This window comes from Hyla sarda, chromosome 9 (assembly GCF_029499605.1).
Source record: "Hyla sarda isolate aHylSar1 chromosome 9, aHylSar1.hap1, whole genome shotgun sequence".
Lineage (NCBI taxonomy): Eukaryota > Metazoa > Chordata > Amphibia > Anura > Hylidae > Hyla > Hyla sarda.
The window spans coordinates 150,103,271-150,122,100 of record NC_079197.1 but is presented as its reverse complement, the minus strand read 5'-3'; the positions used below and the strand labels follow the sequence as shown (position 1 = coordinate 150,122,100).

General features: G+C 44.4%; 1 long non-coding RNA gene across 1 annotated transcript in view; it reads right to left on the bottom strand.

Annotated features, from left to right (window-relative positions):
* The window catches only part of LOC130290684 (uncharacterized), a 33,860-nt gene extending 24,631 nt beyond the window's left edge, over positions 1-9,229 (bottom strand). The window contains exon 1 of the long non-coding RNA XR_008847664.1: positions 9,112-9,229. This is a non-coding gene — a long non-coding RNA (uncharacterized LOC130290684). The remainder of the gene's footprint in view (positions 1-9,111) is intronic.
* Positions 9,230-18,830: the final 9,601 nt, after the last annotated feature.

Below are 18,830 nucleotides of genomic sequence, written 5' to 3'. Positions count from 1 at the left end.
TGTGGAAATTTTATTAAAAAAAACTACTTGTCCACGGGACTAAAATGGAGCAAAATCTACTTGTCCCTCATGACGGTCTTGTCCCGGCCAATTTCGCTTTTACGCTCTAATTTTTTCCTCCTCGCCCTATAATAGCCATAACTACCTACTATAATGATACCTTTTAATTTTTCAATAACATATTCTCTGGACCAAAAATATATATATATATATATTTAGGGAAGTGAAATTGAAATAGTAAAAGATAATTTTGCAGATTTGGTGGTTTTTCTTTTCTACGCCATTTACCTTGTGGTTGAGATAACATGTTAGTTTGATATTTTAGGCCGCCTGATTACAGCAATACCAGATTTGTATAGTTTACATCAATGTTTGAAAAAATTCTGAACATTTTTTAATTTTTTTTAATTGCCATTTTTTGACCCCTGTAGCTTTATTTTTTTTCCACATACCAGGCTGTATGAGGGCTCATTTTTTTTGCGCCATAATCTGTTTTTTGTATCGGTACCATTATGGTATTGATCTGACTTTTTAATCACTTTTAAACTTTTTTTTTTCTGGGATATTAAAAAAAATTGCAATTCTGTGGTTTGGTATTTTTTTATTACATTTACCGTACGGGATACATAATGTTATATTTTAATAGGTCGTACAATTACGCACGCAGCGATACCAACGTTTATTTTTATTATGTTTGCATTTTTTATATAGTAAAAGGGGGTGATTTGAACTTTTAACATGGAAGGGTTAATGTGTGGTTTTTTCTTACTTTTATTAAAAACTTTTTTTTTTTTTACACTTTATTAGACTTAGATTAGATTAGATTCCTCATACAGATGAATAGTGTTCTAGTGAACTCCATTGATCTGTGTGCTCTGTGATCCATTGATAGAGCCTAGTCCAGCCAGGATCTATCAATGACAGAGCGGGACAGGAGGAAGCAGAGGTAAGTCCTCCAGCTGCCTCCATAGTGGATCGCCCCTCTGCAATCACACTGCGGGGGGGAAATCCACCCCACTATCCCACCAGGGAGCATTCACATGTCCTTTAGACGCCGCTGTCAGCTTTGACAGGGGTGATTTAAGAGGTTAATAGCCAGCCACACCGATCGCCGCATGCTGGCTATTAGCGGCGGCCCCCAGCTACTGAGAACAGCCGGGGGGCTGCAAGGTAAGGAGCGGGCAGGAGTCCGGAGCCCGCTCCATACATACTGCTGAGCGTCGCATGCTAGTTATTAGTGGCGGTGTGAAACTTTCCCCCCGTGCAGACATGCGTCCGCTCCTCCCCTCAGCTCTCCGAAGCTGGAGCTGGGAGGAGTGAAGGCAGAGGACGCAGATCTGCATGGGGAGAAAGAAGGCAGAGCAGGGGAAAGACAGCTTCTCATCTCCCCTGCTCTGCTTCGGAGGACGCACGTTTCCACAGCCGAGGTCTGCAGAGTATGGAGCGGGCACGAGTCGGGAGCCTGCTCCATACATACTGCAGAGCACAGCAGCGCTTGTCAGGTCCGGTGTGAGGTTATCTCCTGCAGACGTGCGGTGAAAAAAATCAAACCCATGGCTCTGCCCATGCTCCTCCAGGCTGTAGCTTCGGCAAACTTCAGAGAGCGAAGGGGAAGGGCAGTCCAATTTTTTCACGGGTTTGAATATTTCACCTCACACCTTTTCACCTGCCCGGCGCCCGAAACTGCATGTCCCGGGCGTCGGGCGATAGGAATTCCACATCCCTGGGTGTGGCACAGAAGGAAACTGTCAAGATGTGGTCAAGGTTGCAGTAGGTCAGGGCAGTGGGCACAGGTGCAGGGTCAGATAACGAACCAAGGATCTGGTACACAGAAATCAGGAATACAGAAGCACAGTAGCTTTCTCTAGGGCACAAAGGCAACAAAGATCCAGCAGGGAAACAAGGGAGGAGCAATTACTTATAACAAGAGCACAGGTGAATACACTTAATTAAATGAGTACTGGCCCTTTAAATGTAAGAGCTCCGGCGCATGCGCACCCTAGGAGGCAGGGGCACACGTGCTGGGGCTGCAGGAACAGAAAGACCATGATGCTATTTCCAGCCCCGCCGGCAGCGGGGACATGACAAGAGAGCGCTCACGGCCAGCGTGTCTGGCTGGAGCGCAGATGTTGCAGCCCTGATGTATTCCCCTATTGGCAGATTTCTGGTGGTATGCTTAGGGTGGCCACTACTCGAATGCTATTACCAGCAGTTGACTTATGGAACATCTTTGTTTCTATTTTCTAGGAGATACAGTCACCTATTTGTTGTGTTTCCACATGAATAGTGAAATGGAGGTTCATGTCATTTTCATCACAAAAAGAAAGAAAAAAATCCGTGGTGTCCTCTCCCAGTCCCTGGCATATTAGGAGGAGGTTGTCTATATATGTTCCGTACCAAATGATGTTATGTTGGTACGGATTAGAATCTGCATATAGACGTCCCTCCTCCCAATGCAACATGTACAGGTTTGCCAGGGATGGGGAGAACTCCGCCCCCATATGACATCCTGTGGTTTGGAGGAAAAATAAGCCATTAAGGGTGCGTTCACACGGAGTGAATCAAGAGTAATTCACACCGAAAAATGCAAGGGCGGAAAAAAGAAGGTGCGTTAAAATTGGTCATCAGTTATCATCGGTTGTATTCAGTTATTTCATTAATTTTTTCAGGACCCGTTATTGCTAAAAAAAAAACGGGTGTCAGAATGCAGGAACATAGCGGCAGTGTGAAAGGGGCCTAAGCGAGATGTTCACTCTTTTCTGGTTAGAGCCAAACTAAACTGATTTTGGGTTCAGTCTTCTGGGGAAAGGGGGTCGGACTAGGTGACTCCTTCCCTAGCCTTTCCAGAAGCTTCTACAGAGAAACTAGCTGGGGAGTGTGTCACGTGACCAAGAATCCACTCATCTTGTACAAATGCAAATGTCACACTTCTGCAATACCTGTGTGTATGCAGTAATGGTGGTGCAATAGACAAAAAGACAGTTATACAAATACACATGTGGACAGGCGATATTAGTTCTGCAACCGTCCTCCGTCGTTCTGCAACCAGTATACCTTCAGCTGTTGCAAAACTACAACTCCCAGCATGCCCAGACAGCCGAAGGCTGTCTGGGCATGCTGGGAGTTGTAGTTTTGCAACAGCTGAAGGCACACTGGTTGGCATCCACTGCTCTGGTGAGATGGATTGCCATTTCTCTGCTCTTTTCACAAAGTGTTAGAACAAATGTTAGAATTTTTTTCTATAGCAAAAAGAGACCCTTAAAGGGGTACTCCACTGGAAAACATTTAATTTTTTTTTTTAAATCAACTGGTGCCGGAAAGTTAAAAAGATTTGTAAATGACCTCTATTAAAAAATCTTAATCCTTCCAGTACTTATCAGCTGGTGTATGATCCACAGGAAGTTCTTTTCTTTTTGAATTTCCTTTCTGCCTGACCACAGTGCTCTCTGCTGACACCTCTGACCATTTTAGGAACTGTCCAGAGTAGCAGCAAATCCCCACAGAAAACCTATCCTGCTCTGGACAGTTCCTAAAATGGACAGAGGTGTCAGCATAGAGCACTGTGGACAGACTGAAAGAAAACAGCAGCTGATAAGTAGTGGAAGAATTAAGATTTTTCAATATAAGTAATTTACAAATCTGTTTAACTTTCTGGCACCAGTTGATTTACAAAAAAAAAAAAAAAAAAAAAGTTTTCCAGTGGAGTACCCCTTTAAGATCAACATGGTCACATTATTCTTTCAGACGACCTTCTGGCAATATACTTTTATCATCATTTCTGCAGACACGGGCTCTTCCAATCAGTCACATGGCTTCATAGACTTGTCGTATCATGCAGCTTTCTTACTGCTATATACGTGCTATATTCCATAGGAAATTATAGTGTTAGACTTCCCTCTAATCACACAGTACATTACATGTGCAGGCTGGAGTCAGTCAGAAAAGCTGCCTGGCACTGTAGGGCTACAAACCCATCCGCGCCATCTGCTGAGAAATAGAAAGGAGGCAGGTGGCAGCTAAGAATACCTCAAATTAAAGAGTGTTCCCACCTGGAATAAAAAAAAAAAAAAATCACCAGTAGATATATATTTACTAGACGCCGTTCTCTTCCCTCAGGTTTCGTAAAATCTTCTTTTTCTTAGTTATTTCTGTGTTTCTTTCGCCTTCTTGTTTTTTTTTCCAACAGGAAATGGCAGCCATTACAGCTCATACCACACGTTTATATTTGTTCAGAACATCCAAAAGTCTCTCAACAATTGTGAAGGTGGGCATCGTAGACTCTAAGAGGGGAAGACTTTTACCCAGGTTGACTGGCAGTTCAGTGACAGCTATTCTGAACAGTAGAATGCGCTGACGCATTACGGGAGTACTGGCATAGCTATAGGAGTACTGTGACTGGCCCATTACGGGAGTACTGGCATAGCTATAGGAGTACTGTGACTGGCCCATTATGGGAGTATTGGAATAGCTATAGGAGTACTGTGACTGGCCCATTACGAGAGTACTGGAATAGCTATAGGAGTATTGTGACTGGCCCATTATGGGAGTACTGGAATAGCTATAGGAGTACTGTGACTGGCCCATTACGGGAGTACTGGCATAGCTATAGGAGTACTGTGACTGGCCCATTATGGGAGTACTGGAAAAGCTATAAGAGTACTGTGACTGGCCCATTACGGGAGTACTGGAATAGCTATAGGAGTACTGTGACTGGCCCATTACGGGAGTACTGGAATAGCTATAGGAGTATTGTGACTGGCCCATTATGCGAGTACTGGAATAGCTATAGGAGTACTGTGACTGGCCCATTATGGCAGTACTGGAATAGCTATAGGAGTACTGTGACTGGCCCATTATGGGAGTACTGGAATAGCTATAGGAGTACTGTGACTGGCCCATTATGGCAGTACTGGAATAGCTATAGGAGTACGGTGACTGGCCCATTATGGGAGTACTGGCATAGCTATAGGAGTACTGTGTCTGGCCCATTACGGGAGTACTGGAATAGCTATAGGAGTACTGTGACTGGCCCATTACAGGAGTACTGGCACAGGTAGAGGAGTACTATGACTAGTACATTTATGGGAGTACTATGACTAGCAAGGTTATGGGAGTACTGTGACTGTCCCATTACGGGATTACTGGCATAGCTATAGGAGTACTGTGACTGGCCCATTACGGGATTACTGGCATAGCTATAGGAGTACTATGACTGTCCCATTACGGGATTACTGGCATAGCTATAGGAGTACTGTGACTGGCCCATTAAGGGAGTACTGGCATAGCTATAAGAGTACTGTGACTGGCCCATTACAGGATTACTGGCACAGGTAGAGGAGTACTATGACTAGTACATTTATGGAAATACTATGACTAGCAATGTTATGGGAGTATTATGACTGGCACATTATGGGAGTACTGGCCCATTTATAGGAGTACTATGACTGGCAAGGCTATGGGATTTCTGTGATTGGCCCATTATGGTGTGTCCCGGTACCGTATTGCATCCAGTACCTAGTGTAGAGGTCCCCAAAGTCAGAGTAACTATGTTCAGGTAGGGTTCCTCAGGTGGGACAGCCCCTAGTTGCCTCTCCTTAAGTCTAACTTTAATGTTCATAAATTATATATCTATATTGTATAGAAGTGTATAGAAATGTATAGTACTTAGCTTGTTCAGCGTCGCAGGACCTTCGGTCATGTGACCAAGTTAGTAACCTCTATGGTATGTTGCAGGACCTTAGGAGGTCCTTGGGTCACGTGTTACCCACAAATCTCTGTATTGGTGATTGACATCCATATGGACCAATTAGCATTAGTCCAGCCCCTGCCCATATAAGGGAGCTGCGTCCAATTATCGCTCTCTTGGGTTGCTGCTCTCGTGGATGCCGGACTAACAGGACGGATCTACGCAACTTTCAAAGACATGCTAGGCCTTAAAACCTACGGCCTCAGCAGAACCAAAAATTGTGAGTTTTACTCTAATCCCTGCTAATGTTAGCATGACTACTGGACCGCAACTAATTCCCCTAAATCCAGTGGAACAGCGCAATATACTAGAGACTCTTAAAGCTAAAGTCCCAACCATTGTCAATCTCCAAAAGGAAGCTGCATTGATGAGAGACTGTTATGTTAATGAAGTGTACAGAAAATCTTCAGTAAAGTTAACGCTGTTTACAGAAGCTTTCCGGTTGTGGACAATCCATTATTACTGACTACCTCAAACCTATTATCATCTACAGCCCTATTGTTCCTGGGAAGGGCAGCGGTAAGAAAAGCTTTATTGAGGAGCCCTCACCCTGGCGTCACGAATAGCAAGGGTTAACAAGCACCCTTTAATACCCGCACAGCTACACTCCCCATACCCTACATCCCCCAAGCTACCATATAGCACTATGACTGGCAGTTATGGTATAACTGTGACTGGCCCATTATAGTAGTACTGGCACAGTTATAGGAGTACAGTGAAAGGCACAGTTATGAGAGTACTATGACTGACACGTTATAGGATTACTGTGATTGGCACATTAACAAGAGTTGTCTGACTAGCTGAGTTATGGGAGTTCTGTGACTGGCCAGTTACAAGAGTACTGGCACAGTTAGAAGAGTACTGTAACTGGCAAGGTTATGTGACTGGCCTATTAAGGGAGAGCTGGCACAGGTAGAGGAGTACCTAGCAAGGTTATGGAAGTTCGGTGACTGGCCCATTACGGGAGTTCTGTTCCATTTATATGAGTACTGTGACTGGCAAGGTTATGGGATTAGTGTGACTGGCCCATTATGGTAGTATTAACACAGTTATAGGAGTACAGTGAAAGGCACAGTTATGAGAGTACTATGACTGACACGTTATAGGATTACTATTATAGGAGCACATTAACAAGAGTACTGTGACTAGCTGAGTTATGGGAGTTCTGTGACTGGCCAGTTACAAGAGTACTGGCACAGTTAGAGGAGTACTGTAACTGGCAAGGCTATGGGATTATTGTGACTGGCCCATTATGGGAGTATTAGCACAGGTATTGAAGTACTTGCACAGTTATAGGAGTCGTGTGACTGGCACAGTTAGAGAAGTACTATGACTGGCACTTATGGGATAACTGACTGGTGCATTATAGAAGTACTGGCACTTATAGGAGTACTGGCCCAGTTATAAGAGTGACTGGTACAGTTAGAAAAGCACTATGACTGTCGGTTATGGGATTACTGTGACTGGCACGTTATGGAAGTACAGGCACAGTTATTGGAGTACTGTGATTGGAACATTAACAAGAGTACTGTGACTAGCTGAGTTTTGGGGGGTACTATGACTGGCAGTTATGGCATTACTGTGACTGGCACATAATGAGAGAAATGGCACAGTTACAATTATGGGGGTACCATGCCTGGCCCATTATGGGACTACAGTGACTGGTACATAAGGATAAAAGCTTCTCAGGATAATAACCACCAAATAACGGAATTTGTTAAAGATGTTTTTCCGAAGGATAAGATTCCACCGAGGACCAAATTTACTTACAGAAAAGTGACTACTCTCAAGAAGATCCTGGCCCCCAGCCAGATAAAACACCAGTCGGGTAAAAAAAAGATAATGAGTATACCATCAGGATCTTACTCATGTAATACCAGAAGATGCCTCTGCTTAAGAGGAATTGCTCATTAAACAATCAAAAATGTACTCACTTGTCAATCATTGTTTGATCTATTTAATTGAGTGCATGCAGTATCTAGGAAGAACGATCCATCCCTTACATGGCTGCTTGCACAAACATCAGCAAAATATAAAGAATAAACTTCTTTTACATGGAGTTTCAAAACAATGTACTTTAGAACACCCTGGGGAACCCAATAACTATTACCCCCATCGATCAAATCTTGGTCGACATTTCCAATTGATTTGATCAAGATCTTTAAAATAAACACACTCACTCCTAAAGGTTTAAATGAAGTCTTGGAAACCATCATCTAACCCTTAGTTATACCCAGAGGAAAGATATATCTGTAATGTCCCAGTACAGGACATGGTCCTGCACTACTCTTAGGCCCTGTCAGGTTGAGTCCCTCAGTGACCTGGGGGCTCTCCTGCAGTGTCTCCCCTGCTGTTATTGTAGTGCTATTTGTTGTATTGTATGTATAGGCAGTATACCTATGTATAGTTAGTATAAAGGACCTTTGGAGGACTCCAGTAATGTCATCTAAAGGACCTGTGAAATGTTGCATGTTATGTTATCACATGATGTTACCCAGAGAGCACCAGCTTAACCTATGACCCGCAGCTTGACCAATGGGCTTTGGTTCAGCCCCCCTCTATATAAAGGGGCAGCCATTACAATTCTCTCCTGTCCCATCAGTTTTTACTGAGACCAGCAATCACCAGAGATCTCAGTGCTAGTGACCAGCATCTGGAAGGCCGCAAAGCTACAGTCATTCCAGTAAGTCAAAAGTCTGTGTCTGCTGTCACAACAAGTAGTCAAGTTCAGCCTATAGTCAAGCCTCAAGATAATTATCTAAAGTCTATTACAAGTCTAATTGGTCCTAGCAAGCTGCGAGGTCCTTCTGTGTTCCTGGCCACCTCTCTGGAAATCTGGCCTAGCTGTGAAGATAATTCCATCTGTCTTAAACCAGTAAAGCCTCCGTTAAACCATAACTGGTTGTGGACTCTCCTTTCACTACAAGCCATTGGAATAGCGGAGATAACATTCGTGTGGTTCCGGTACCAAAAACCACTCTGGCGTCTTGAACACTAGGGGTTATTAACACCTTGCCCCAGGGGTTAATACCATCTTGCCCCACCACCTACACCGCTACACCCTGTGGTCCTGCCATACACCGTGGGACACCACATATCTATTCCGTGTATTAGGCACATTACATCTGAGATTGTATTTGAGAATCAGTCATTATATGGTCTGATCATTGCCTATAACGCCTTGTTGTGTACATCAGTTTACATCTACGACCTCGTACATTTATTTATTCTTACCAACTATTATTGTTTATATTCACTATAGTTTTTACTCAATTATTATTGTTTATTCTCATTATTGATTCATCTACAAGTTGCGTTTGAGATGGGCTTTAGTAGTTAGATCAGGCCATCTCCATGTACTTTACCAAGCCTATTCATATGGGTTTGGAATCCATTACATCCTTCATATACGCGATTCCATTCGCTACGGGGCTTGCGCAGCTACCAAGCTTCGGCTTCCGTAATCTCAGTGCTGCTTGGTTACCGTAGCAACACATTTACCCAGCAGAATCATGTGACCTCCATGCTATGATAGCATCCATGTTACCATGGTTATTATGCTTACACTACACAATCATTATGCGCATTACTATTCCATTACGACTGGGCCCGATGGGGACGTACTCTCCTATATCAAAATACGTTTGCTGCTATTTATATATTATATTATACCGGAACATAATTATGTCTTTATACATTATTCTTCAAACTGGTTCTACATACATATTATTTTTTTTTTTATCATTTATTATTATTATTATCATATTTTTTTTAATTATATGTAATGTATGCCCTTTATCTTATTGTTCATTTATTTTATCATTATTTATGCATATATGTGACAGTGTTTCCCCAACCAGAGTGCATCCAGATGTTGCAAAACTTAAATTCCCAGCATGCCGTGAGTTGTAGTTAACAACAGCTGGAGGCACCCTGGTAGAGAAGCACTAATATATTGTCCTGTTTTAACCTTGTGACGTCATCCCTCAGTCACTATGTTGGATTTGTTATAAATGCTATATATATAAACCTGATGAAGAAACCGATCCAAGTTAGAAACTCGTTGTAATAAATGGAAATTTTACAACAATAAAAGTTTATTTATTGTTCATCTCTTCAGGACAAGGCGCCGTTATTTTTCTGATTGGTGGCTTTCACCCTAAAAGGCCCTACATTGACCATGATCTTACACTAGGAGCCCTCCCCCCCCCCCCCCCCCCCCCTCTTTTGCTTTTACTCTACAGAGTAATGGCAGTACTGGCACCATTAAAGGGGTACTCCAGTGGAAAACTTTTTTTTATTTTTTTATTTTATCAACTGGTGCCAGAAAGTTAAACAGATTTGTAAATTGCTTCTATTAAAAAATCTTAATCCTTCCAGTACTTTTTAGGGGCTGTATACTACAGAGGAAATGCTTTTCATTTTGGATTTCTTTTCTGTCACAACCACAGTGCTCTCTGCTGACCTCTGCTGTCCATTTTAGGAACTGTCCAGAGCAGGAGAAAATCCCCATAGCAAACATATGCTGCTCTGGACAGTTCCTAAAACGGACAGCAGAGGTCAGCAGAGAGCACTGTGGTCGTGACAGAAGAGAAATCCAAAAAGAAAAGCATTTCCTCTGTAGTATACAGCCCCTAAAAAGTACTGGAAGGATTAAGATTTTTTAATAGAAGTAATTTACAAATCTGTTTAACTTTCTGACACCAGTTGATTTAAAAAAAAAAAAAAAAGTTTTGCACAAGAGTACCCCTTTAAAGGGATACTCCACTGCCCCAACATTGTGTTCAGAACACTGGGTGCAGGCTGCGGGGGTCGTGACATCACGGGCGTGCCCCTCATGATGTTACGCCATGCCCCCTCAATGCAAGTCTATGGGAGGGGGCGTGGCGACTGCCACGCCCCCTCCCATAGACTTGCATTGAGGGGACATGGCGTGATGTCACGATCCCCACTGCCCGCACCCAGCGTTCAGAACACAATGTTCCGAACACTGGGGCAGTGGAGTATCCCTTTAAGAGATTTCTGCAGGGTATTTATATAAGTCCTGTTACATTTATCACATTTATAGGGTTATTGTGACTGGTACAACTATAGGGGGTTGTTACTGGCCTCCCACCTGCCATGTTCCATTTATGTCTCCTTATAGACAGAGAAGCTATCTCTGCACCTTGTATAAGGATTTCCCTGATCAAATGTTTCAGCTAATGTACGAGTTCTTTAGCCATATGGATAGACCTTATTATAATGTACATTATGGGAAGGAAACTCGGGCCCCTGACCCAGTAACAGAGGCTGAATTTGTTTCAATGATACAAAGACTCTCCCTAGACTTGATCTGAGACTTGATCTCTTCTGGTTTCTTATATTACCGGTGAGGAACAAAAGGGAAAATGGAGCCCAGTGTCTTTTATTCATGAAACCCGGGTCATGTGATGATAGCGAATGCTACAGTTATCTGACTATGGGGTCACAATGTCCCTTAAAGACACCAGAACTTTAGTCCAGACAGAAGAAAGATTTGTGTTGCTGACGTATTTAACCCACAGATGGTTGCCTAGTCTGGATACAACTGTAATAAGCTCTCAGCGGTAAAATATTAGGTCTTAAAGGGGTACTCCGCCCCCTAGACCCCCGAAATCTAGGATGCGGCACCCCAGACATCAGGTGCACGGAGCGAACTTCATAACTGGCAATGCGGGGGGGGGGGGGAGACTCCTGATGTCATGGCCACGTCCCACCTGTGATGTCAAGGCCACGCCCCCTGCCATAAACTTGCATTGAGGGGGCATGGCCGTGACGTCACGAGTCTCTTGCACTGCACCAGATGCTCTAAACGAACGCCGGGTGCAGCAGGGAGATCACGGGGTCCCCAATGGCGGGACCCCCGCGATCAGACATCTTATCCCCTATCCTTTGGATAGAATTGTACTGCACCTAATGTGGGGGACTATACTGCACCTAATGTGAGGGACTATACTGCACCTAATTTGGGGAGCTATACTGCACCTAATGTGGGGGACTATACTGCACCTAATTTGGGGAGCTATACTGCACCTAATTTGGGGAGCTATACTGCACCTAATGTGGGGGAACTGTACTGCACCTAATGTGGGGAACTATACTGCACGTAATGTGGGGGGAACTGTACTGCACCTAATGTGGGGAACTATACTGCACCTAATGTGAGGGAACTATACTGAACCTAATGTGGGGAACTATACTGCACCTAATGTGGGGGAACTATACTGCACCTAATGTGGGGGAACTATACTGCACCTAATGTGGGGAACTATACTGCACCTAATGTGGGGGAACTATACTGCACCTAATGTGGGGGAACTATACTGCACCTAATTTGGAGAACTATACTGCACCTAATGTGGGGGAACTTTACTGAACCTAATGTGGGGAACTATACTGCACCTAATGTTGAGAACTATACTGCACCTAATCTGGGGGATCTATACTGCACCTAATCTGGGGGATCTATACTGCACCTAATGTGGGGGAACTATACTGCACCTAATGTGGGGGAACTTTACTGCACCTAATGTGGGGAACTATACTGCACCTAATGTGGGGAACTATACTGCACCTAATGTGGGGGAACCATACTGCACCTAATGTGGGGGAACTATACTGCACCTAATGTGGGGGAACTATACTGCACCTAATGTGGGGGAACTATACTGCACCTAATGTGGGGGAACTATACTGCACCTAATGTGGGGGAACTATACTGCACCTAATGTGGGGGAACTATACTACACCTAATGTGGGGGAACTATACTGCGCCTAATGTGGGGGAACTATACTGCACCTAATGTGGGGGAACTATACTGCACCTAATGTGGGGGAACTATACTGTACCTAATGTGGGGAGCTGTACTGCACCTAATGTGGGGAGCTGTACTGCACCTAATGTGGGGAGCTGTACTGCACCTAATGTGGGGAGCTATAATGCACCTAATGTGAGGGAACTATATTGCACCTAATGTGAGGGAACTATATTGCACCTAATGTGAGGGAACTATATTGCACCTAATGTGGGGGAACTATACTGCACCTAATGTGGGGGAACTATACTGCACCTAATGTGGGGGAACTATACTGCACCTAATGTGGGGGAACTATACTGCACCTAATGTGGGGAACTATACTGCACCTAATGTGGAGAACTATACTGCACCTAATGTGGAGAACTATACTGCACCTAATGTGGGGAACTATACTGCACCTAATGTGGGAAACTATACTGCACCTAATGTGGGGGAACTATACTGCACCTAATGTGGGGGTACTACACTGCACCTAATGTGGGGGAACTATACTGCACCTAATGTGGGGAGCTATACTGCACCTAATGTGGGAGCTATACTGCACCTAATGTGGGGGAACTATACTGCACCTAATGTGGGGAACTATACTGCACCTAATGTGGGGAGCTACTATATAAGGATAGGAGTTATACCGTACCACCATCAGTGTCTGGATCACTATATAAGGATAGGAGTGATACATTTCATAAAAAGGCCCAGAAAAATTCTCAGCAGTCAGCACCAGGCCCATGATGCTCTTAATCCGGCCCTGGGTCTAGAGCATGCAAAGGGTTTACTTGTTCACATTGCATTTTCTGTGTAGCTGAATGGTCACATGTAAGACTCCTGACCAATAAATGCAGGAGCCAGTCCCAGGTTCACCCTCCTCTTCTGGGGAAAAGAAGTGGACCTAACCTTTTTCTAGTCAGTGTTAGTCTGGCCTATGCCAGAGCCACATGTCTTGTCCCCTAGCCCAGCTAATCCTGAGGAGACTAAAGTTTGGTGGGCCTAGATAATGCTAATATCAGGCATACCTCTTACATATAGGCCACATAAGGGTTGATCACACCATTTGAGATAAGTTCTAATAGGAGATGCACAAACAGTGTGGCACCACATGTTATGATTCTTATGTAATATCTGAATTATGGAAACAGTGTAACTCTCAGTGCTGTGCTGTTTATAATTATTAGTTATTGACAAATACCTGTTTCTTTTATGACATCCACAGGTTTTAGTATCCCAGTTTAACCTTGGTCATGGTCGATGTGTATAAAACAAGCTCACAGCTGGGGCACCACTAATGCCAGGCAGCGGAGAAATCACCAATGACCGGTATTAACCCTTCAGATGCCACTATCAGAGTTGATTGCAGCATATAAAGTGGCTACAAATGCATTGTCAGTCCTTTGGGGAAGCAGAAAAGGACCTCCGTGGCACAGTTGCAGGGTCCTAGCCAGCCTGCATGATGGCCAGAGGTTTCCACCTGCCCCAGTACCAACCGAACTTCTTTCTGTTTCTCCTGTCTGTCTCTGCAGGCTAGAGAAGCAGAGCACAGCTAACAATGATCAATGCTGTGCTATAGCACAACATTGTCCAGTGTTTACATTTGAAGATTGAATGTAATAGTCTCCTATGGGGACAAAAAAATAGTGAGAAAAAAAATGTTAATAAATCTGAATTAGCCTCTTCCCTAATAAAGGTTTAAATCACTCCCTATTTACATTTTAAAATAAAATAATGTAAACAAAAATTTTAATAATTGATGATTTTTGATCACTTCATATACCGGTACCAGAAAAAAATTACTAAAAAATGATTATAAGGTTCCATAAAAACAAAAATGGTACCGATAAAAACTACAGATCATAGTGCCTAAAAATAAACCCTCATACAGCCTCGTATGTGGAATAATAAAAGTGTTATAGGGGTCAGAAGAGGACAATTTTAAACATATTCATACTCTAAAAGTTTATAATTTTTTTTTTTAAGTAGTATAATAAAATAAAACCTATATAAATTGGGGATCATTGTGATCGTATGGATCTATAGAATAACAATAACAAGTCATTTTAACCAAAAAACCCAAGATTGCTAAATTGCATTGTCTTTATTTCAAGTCTTCCCCATGGGGGCATTGCCTACCTGGGTGCACTACCTACTGGAGGCATTACCTAATGGGTGGGTATTACCCATCTAATGAGGGCTTCTACCTACCCCTACCCTTTCCCCCAACACACTTATCTACTCCCTCATATTATGCAGGGCACCAAGGTGGCCATTATTTGGGGCACTGGAGGTAGGGAACAGATGGGGATTGTGCTAGAAAGGTGTGGAGCCTAAGATGTTAGTTGTCTGGCAGATCCTGTGGAGACAAATCGTGGTTGGAAGAAGACTTCATGGTGGTCTGAGCAAGACAGAGAAGAAAAGGAAACAGAACAACTCCAAGAAGACAACCCTGTGAGTCAGTAGATGTAAAGCCTATGTAGAGCTGGGATCTCCACTATATGGGTACTCTATGGGGGGGATATTGGTCTATCTTCAGTGGGGTTTTTTTCTGCTTTGTTTTTTTAAATAACACATGTTCAGTAGTTTTTATAGTTTCTGTATGAGTTTTTAATCCAGTCACAATGTAGTCGTAATGGTGGTAATGTTAGAGGTCATAGTGTGGCAGCATTATTCTCCCTTTTATACTGGTATTGTTAGTAATATTGGTCTCAGTATACAGGATTTGGTCAGTAACATTATGATGATAAAATGTATGGTGATAATATTCCTCCTTGTATCCTGGTATTATTAGTAATATTGGTCTCAGTATACAGAATTTGGTCAGAACAGTATGATGGTAATATGTATGGTGATAATATTTCCTCCTTGTATACTGGTATTATTGGTAATATTGGTCGCAGTATACAGGATTTGGTCAGTAACAGTATGATGGCAATATGTATGGCAATGATATTTCCTCCTTCTATACTGGTATTATTGGCCTCAGTATACAAGATTTGGTCAGTAACAGTATGATGATATTATGTATGGTGGTAATATTTCTCCTTGTACTTTATACTGGTATTATTGGTAATATTGGCCTCAGTATACAAGATTTGGTCAGTAACAGTATGATGATAAATGTATGGTGATAATATTCTTCCTTGTATACTGGTATTATTAGTAATATTGGACTTAGTATACAGGATTTGGTCAGTAACAGCATGATGGTAATATGTATGTGATAATATTCTTCCTTGTATACTGGTATTATTAGTAATATTGGTCTTAGTATACAGGATTTGGTCAGTAACAGTATGATGATATGTATGATGATAATATTCCTTGTATACTGGTATTATTAGTAATATTGGTCTCAGTATACAGGATTTGGTCAGTAACAGTATGATGGTAATATGTATGGTGATAATATTCCCCCTTGTATACTGGTATTATTAGTAATATTGGTCTTAGTATACAGGATTTGGTCAGTAACAGTATGATGGTAATATTTCCCTTGTATACTGGTATTATTGATAATATTGGTCTCAGTATAAAGGATTTGGTCAGTAACAGCATGATGGTAATATGTATGGTGATAATATTTCCTCCTTCCTTTCTCATTGAACTAAAGGGCTCTTGTATTTTGTGTCCTGTGTTTTAAAATATTTTTATCATAGATAATGGGGAAGATAGCAGGCAGGCCCTGGGAGCAGACTGGGGGGGGCAACGTGGGGCAGGATCAGGGCAAAATTTCTGATGGCAGCCCTGTACATGCCTCTGCATCCAAGAATGATTATAACCTGTCTCTTGTGGGCAGTCAGATGTGGGTGCTCAACTGATATGGAACTACAAGTACCAGCATGTCAACATGAAATAATGAGCAGCAGTTTTGCAGCAGCTACAGAAGTCTCCATCCACCATTTATTGTAAAATGGGGCAAATGATGTTCAAAGGAAAATAATCTCATTCCTTGTTACACAAGCTGCCAGCATGTGGCACTGTATGCCACTGTAAAACACATACCTAGCAACAACAAAGTTATTAAAAAATAAAAATATAAATAAAAAGACTGTAAAGCCTGTCAATCAAGCATGAGTGTGCGTGGTCAGGGAGACGCAAAGAAATATGACTGTGTAAAGTATGAGTAGTGTCACGTGAGTGGCCTGTTTGTTCGCATTAGGTGCATTGCGTGGTTGCTGTCGTTGTCACGGCGATGTTGACGATTTGGTAGCTAATTGCTCAGACTGTAACCATGACGACGTACAGACGCCAGGTGTCTGGTTGGCAGAGATTAAAAAAACAAAAAAAAACAACTGGAAATAATAATGTGACTGCATGCCCGTCCCCAGTGACTGTAACTGGTGAGGTGATCTGCCCGTCCCAAGTGACTGTAACTGGTGAGGTGATCTGCCCGTCCCCAGTGACTGTACCTGGTGAGGTGATCTGCCCGTCCCCAGTGACTGTTCCTGGTCAGGTGATCTGCCCGTCCCCAGTGACTGTTCCTGGTCAGGTGATCTGCCCGTCCCCAGTGACTGTACCTGGTGAGGTGATCTGCCCGTCCCCAGTTACTGTACCTGGTGAGGTGATCTGCCCGTCCCCAGTGACTGTAACTGGTGAGGTGATCTGCCCGTCCCCAGTTACTGTACCTGGTGAGGTGATCTGCCCGTCCCCAGTGACTGTAACTGGTGAGGTGATCTGCCCGTCCCAAGTGACTGTAACTGGTGAGGTGATCTGCCCGTCCCCAGTGACTGTACCTGGTGAGGTGATCTGCCCGTCCCCAGTGACTGTTCTTGGTCAGGTGATCTGCCCGTCCCCAGTGACTGTACCTGGTGAGGTGATCTGCCCGTCCCCAGTGACTGTAACTGGTGAGGTGATCTGCCCGTCCCCAGTTACTGTACCTGGTGAGGTGAACTGCCCGTCCCCAGTGACTGTAACTGGTGAGGTGATCTGCCCGTCCCAAGTGACTGTAACTGGTGAGGTGATCTGCCCGTCCCCAGTGACTGTACCTGGTGAGGTGAACTGCCCGTCCCCAGTGACTGTAACTGGTGAGGTGATCTGCCCGTCCCAAGTGACTGTAACTGGTGAGGTGATCTGCCCGTCCCCAGTGACTGTACCTGGTGAGGTGATCTGCCCGTCCCCAGTGACTGTTCCTGGTCAAGTGATCTGCCCGTCCCCAGTGACTGTACCTGGTGAGGTGATCTGCCCGTCCCCAGTGACTGTAACTGGTGAGGTGATCTGCCCGTCCCCAGTGACTGTACCTGGTGAGGTGATCTGCCCGTCCCCAGTGACTGTACCTGGTGAGGTGATCTGCCCGTCCCCAGTGACTGTACCTGGTGAGGTGATCTGCCCGTCACCAGTGACTGTAACTGGTGAGGTGATCTGCCCGTCCCCAGTTACTGTACCTGGTGAGGTGATCTGCCCGTCCCCAGTGACTGTACCTGGTGAGGTGATCTGCCCGTCCCCAGTGACTGTACCTGGTGAGGTGATCTGCCCGTCCCCAGTGACTGTAACTGGTGAGGTGATCTGCCCGTCCCCAGTTACTGTACCTGGTGAGGTGATCTGCCCGTCCCCAGTGACTGTAACTGGTGAGGTGATCTGCCCGTCCCCAGTTACTGTACCTGGTGAGGTGAACTGCCCGTCCCCAGTGACTGTAACTGGTGAGGTGATCTGCCCGTCCCAAGTGACTGTACCTGGTGAGGTGAACTGCCCGTCCCCAGTGACTGTAACTGGTGAGGTGATCTGCCCGTCCCAAGTGACTGTAACTGGTGAGGTGATCTGCCCGTCCCCAGTGACTGTACCTGGTGAGGTGATCTGCCCGTCCCCAGTGACTGTACCTGGTGAGGTGATCTGCCCGTCCCCAGTGACTGTTCCTGGTCAAGTGATCTGCCCGTCCCCAGTGACTGTACCTGGTGAGGTGATCTGCCCGTCCCCAGTGACTGTAACTGGTGAGGTGATCTGCCCGTCCCCAGTGACTGTACCTGGTGAGGTGATCTGCCCGTCCCCAGTGACTGTAGCTGGTGAGGTGATCTGCCCGTCCCCAGTGACTGTACCTGGTGAGGTGATCTGCCCGTCCCCAGTGACTGTAACTGGTGAGGTGATCTGCCCGTCCCCAGTGACTGTACCTGGTGAGGTGATCTGCCCGTCCCCAGTGACTGTAACTGGTGAGGTGATCTGCCCGTCCCCAGTGACTGTACCTGGTGAGGTGATCTGCCCGTCCCCAGTGACTGTACCTGGTGTGGTGATCTGCCCGTCCCCAGTGAGGTGAATGTAAAACA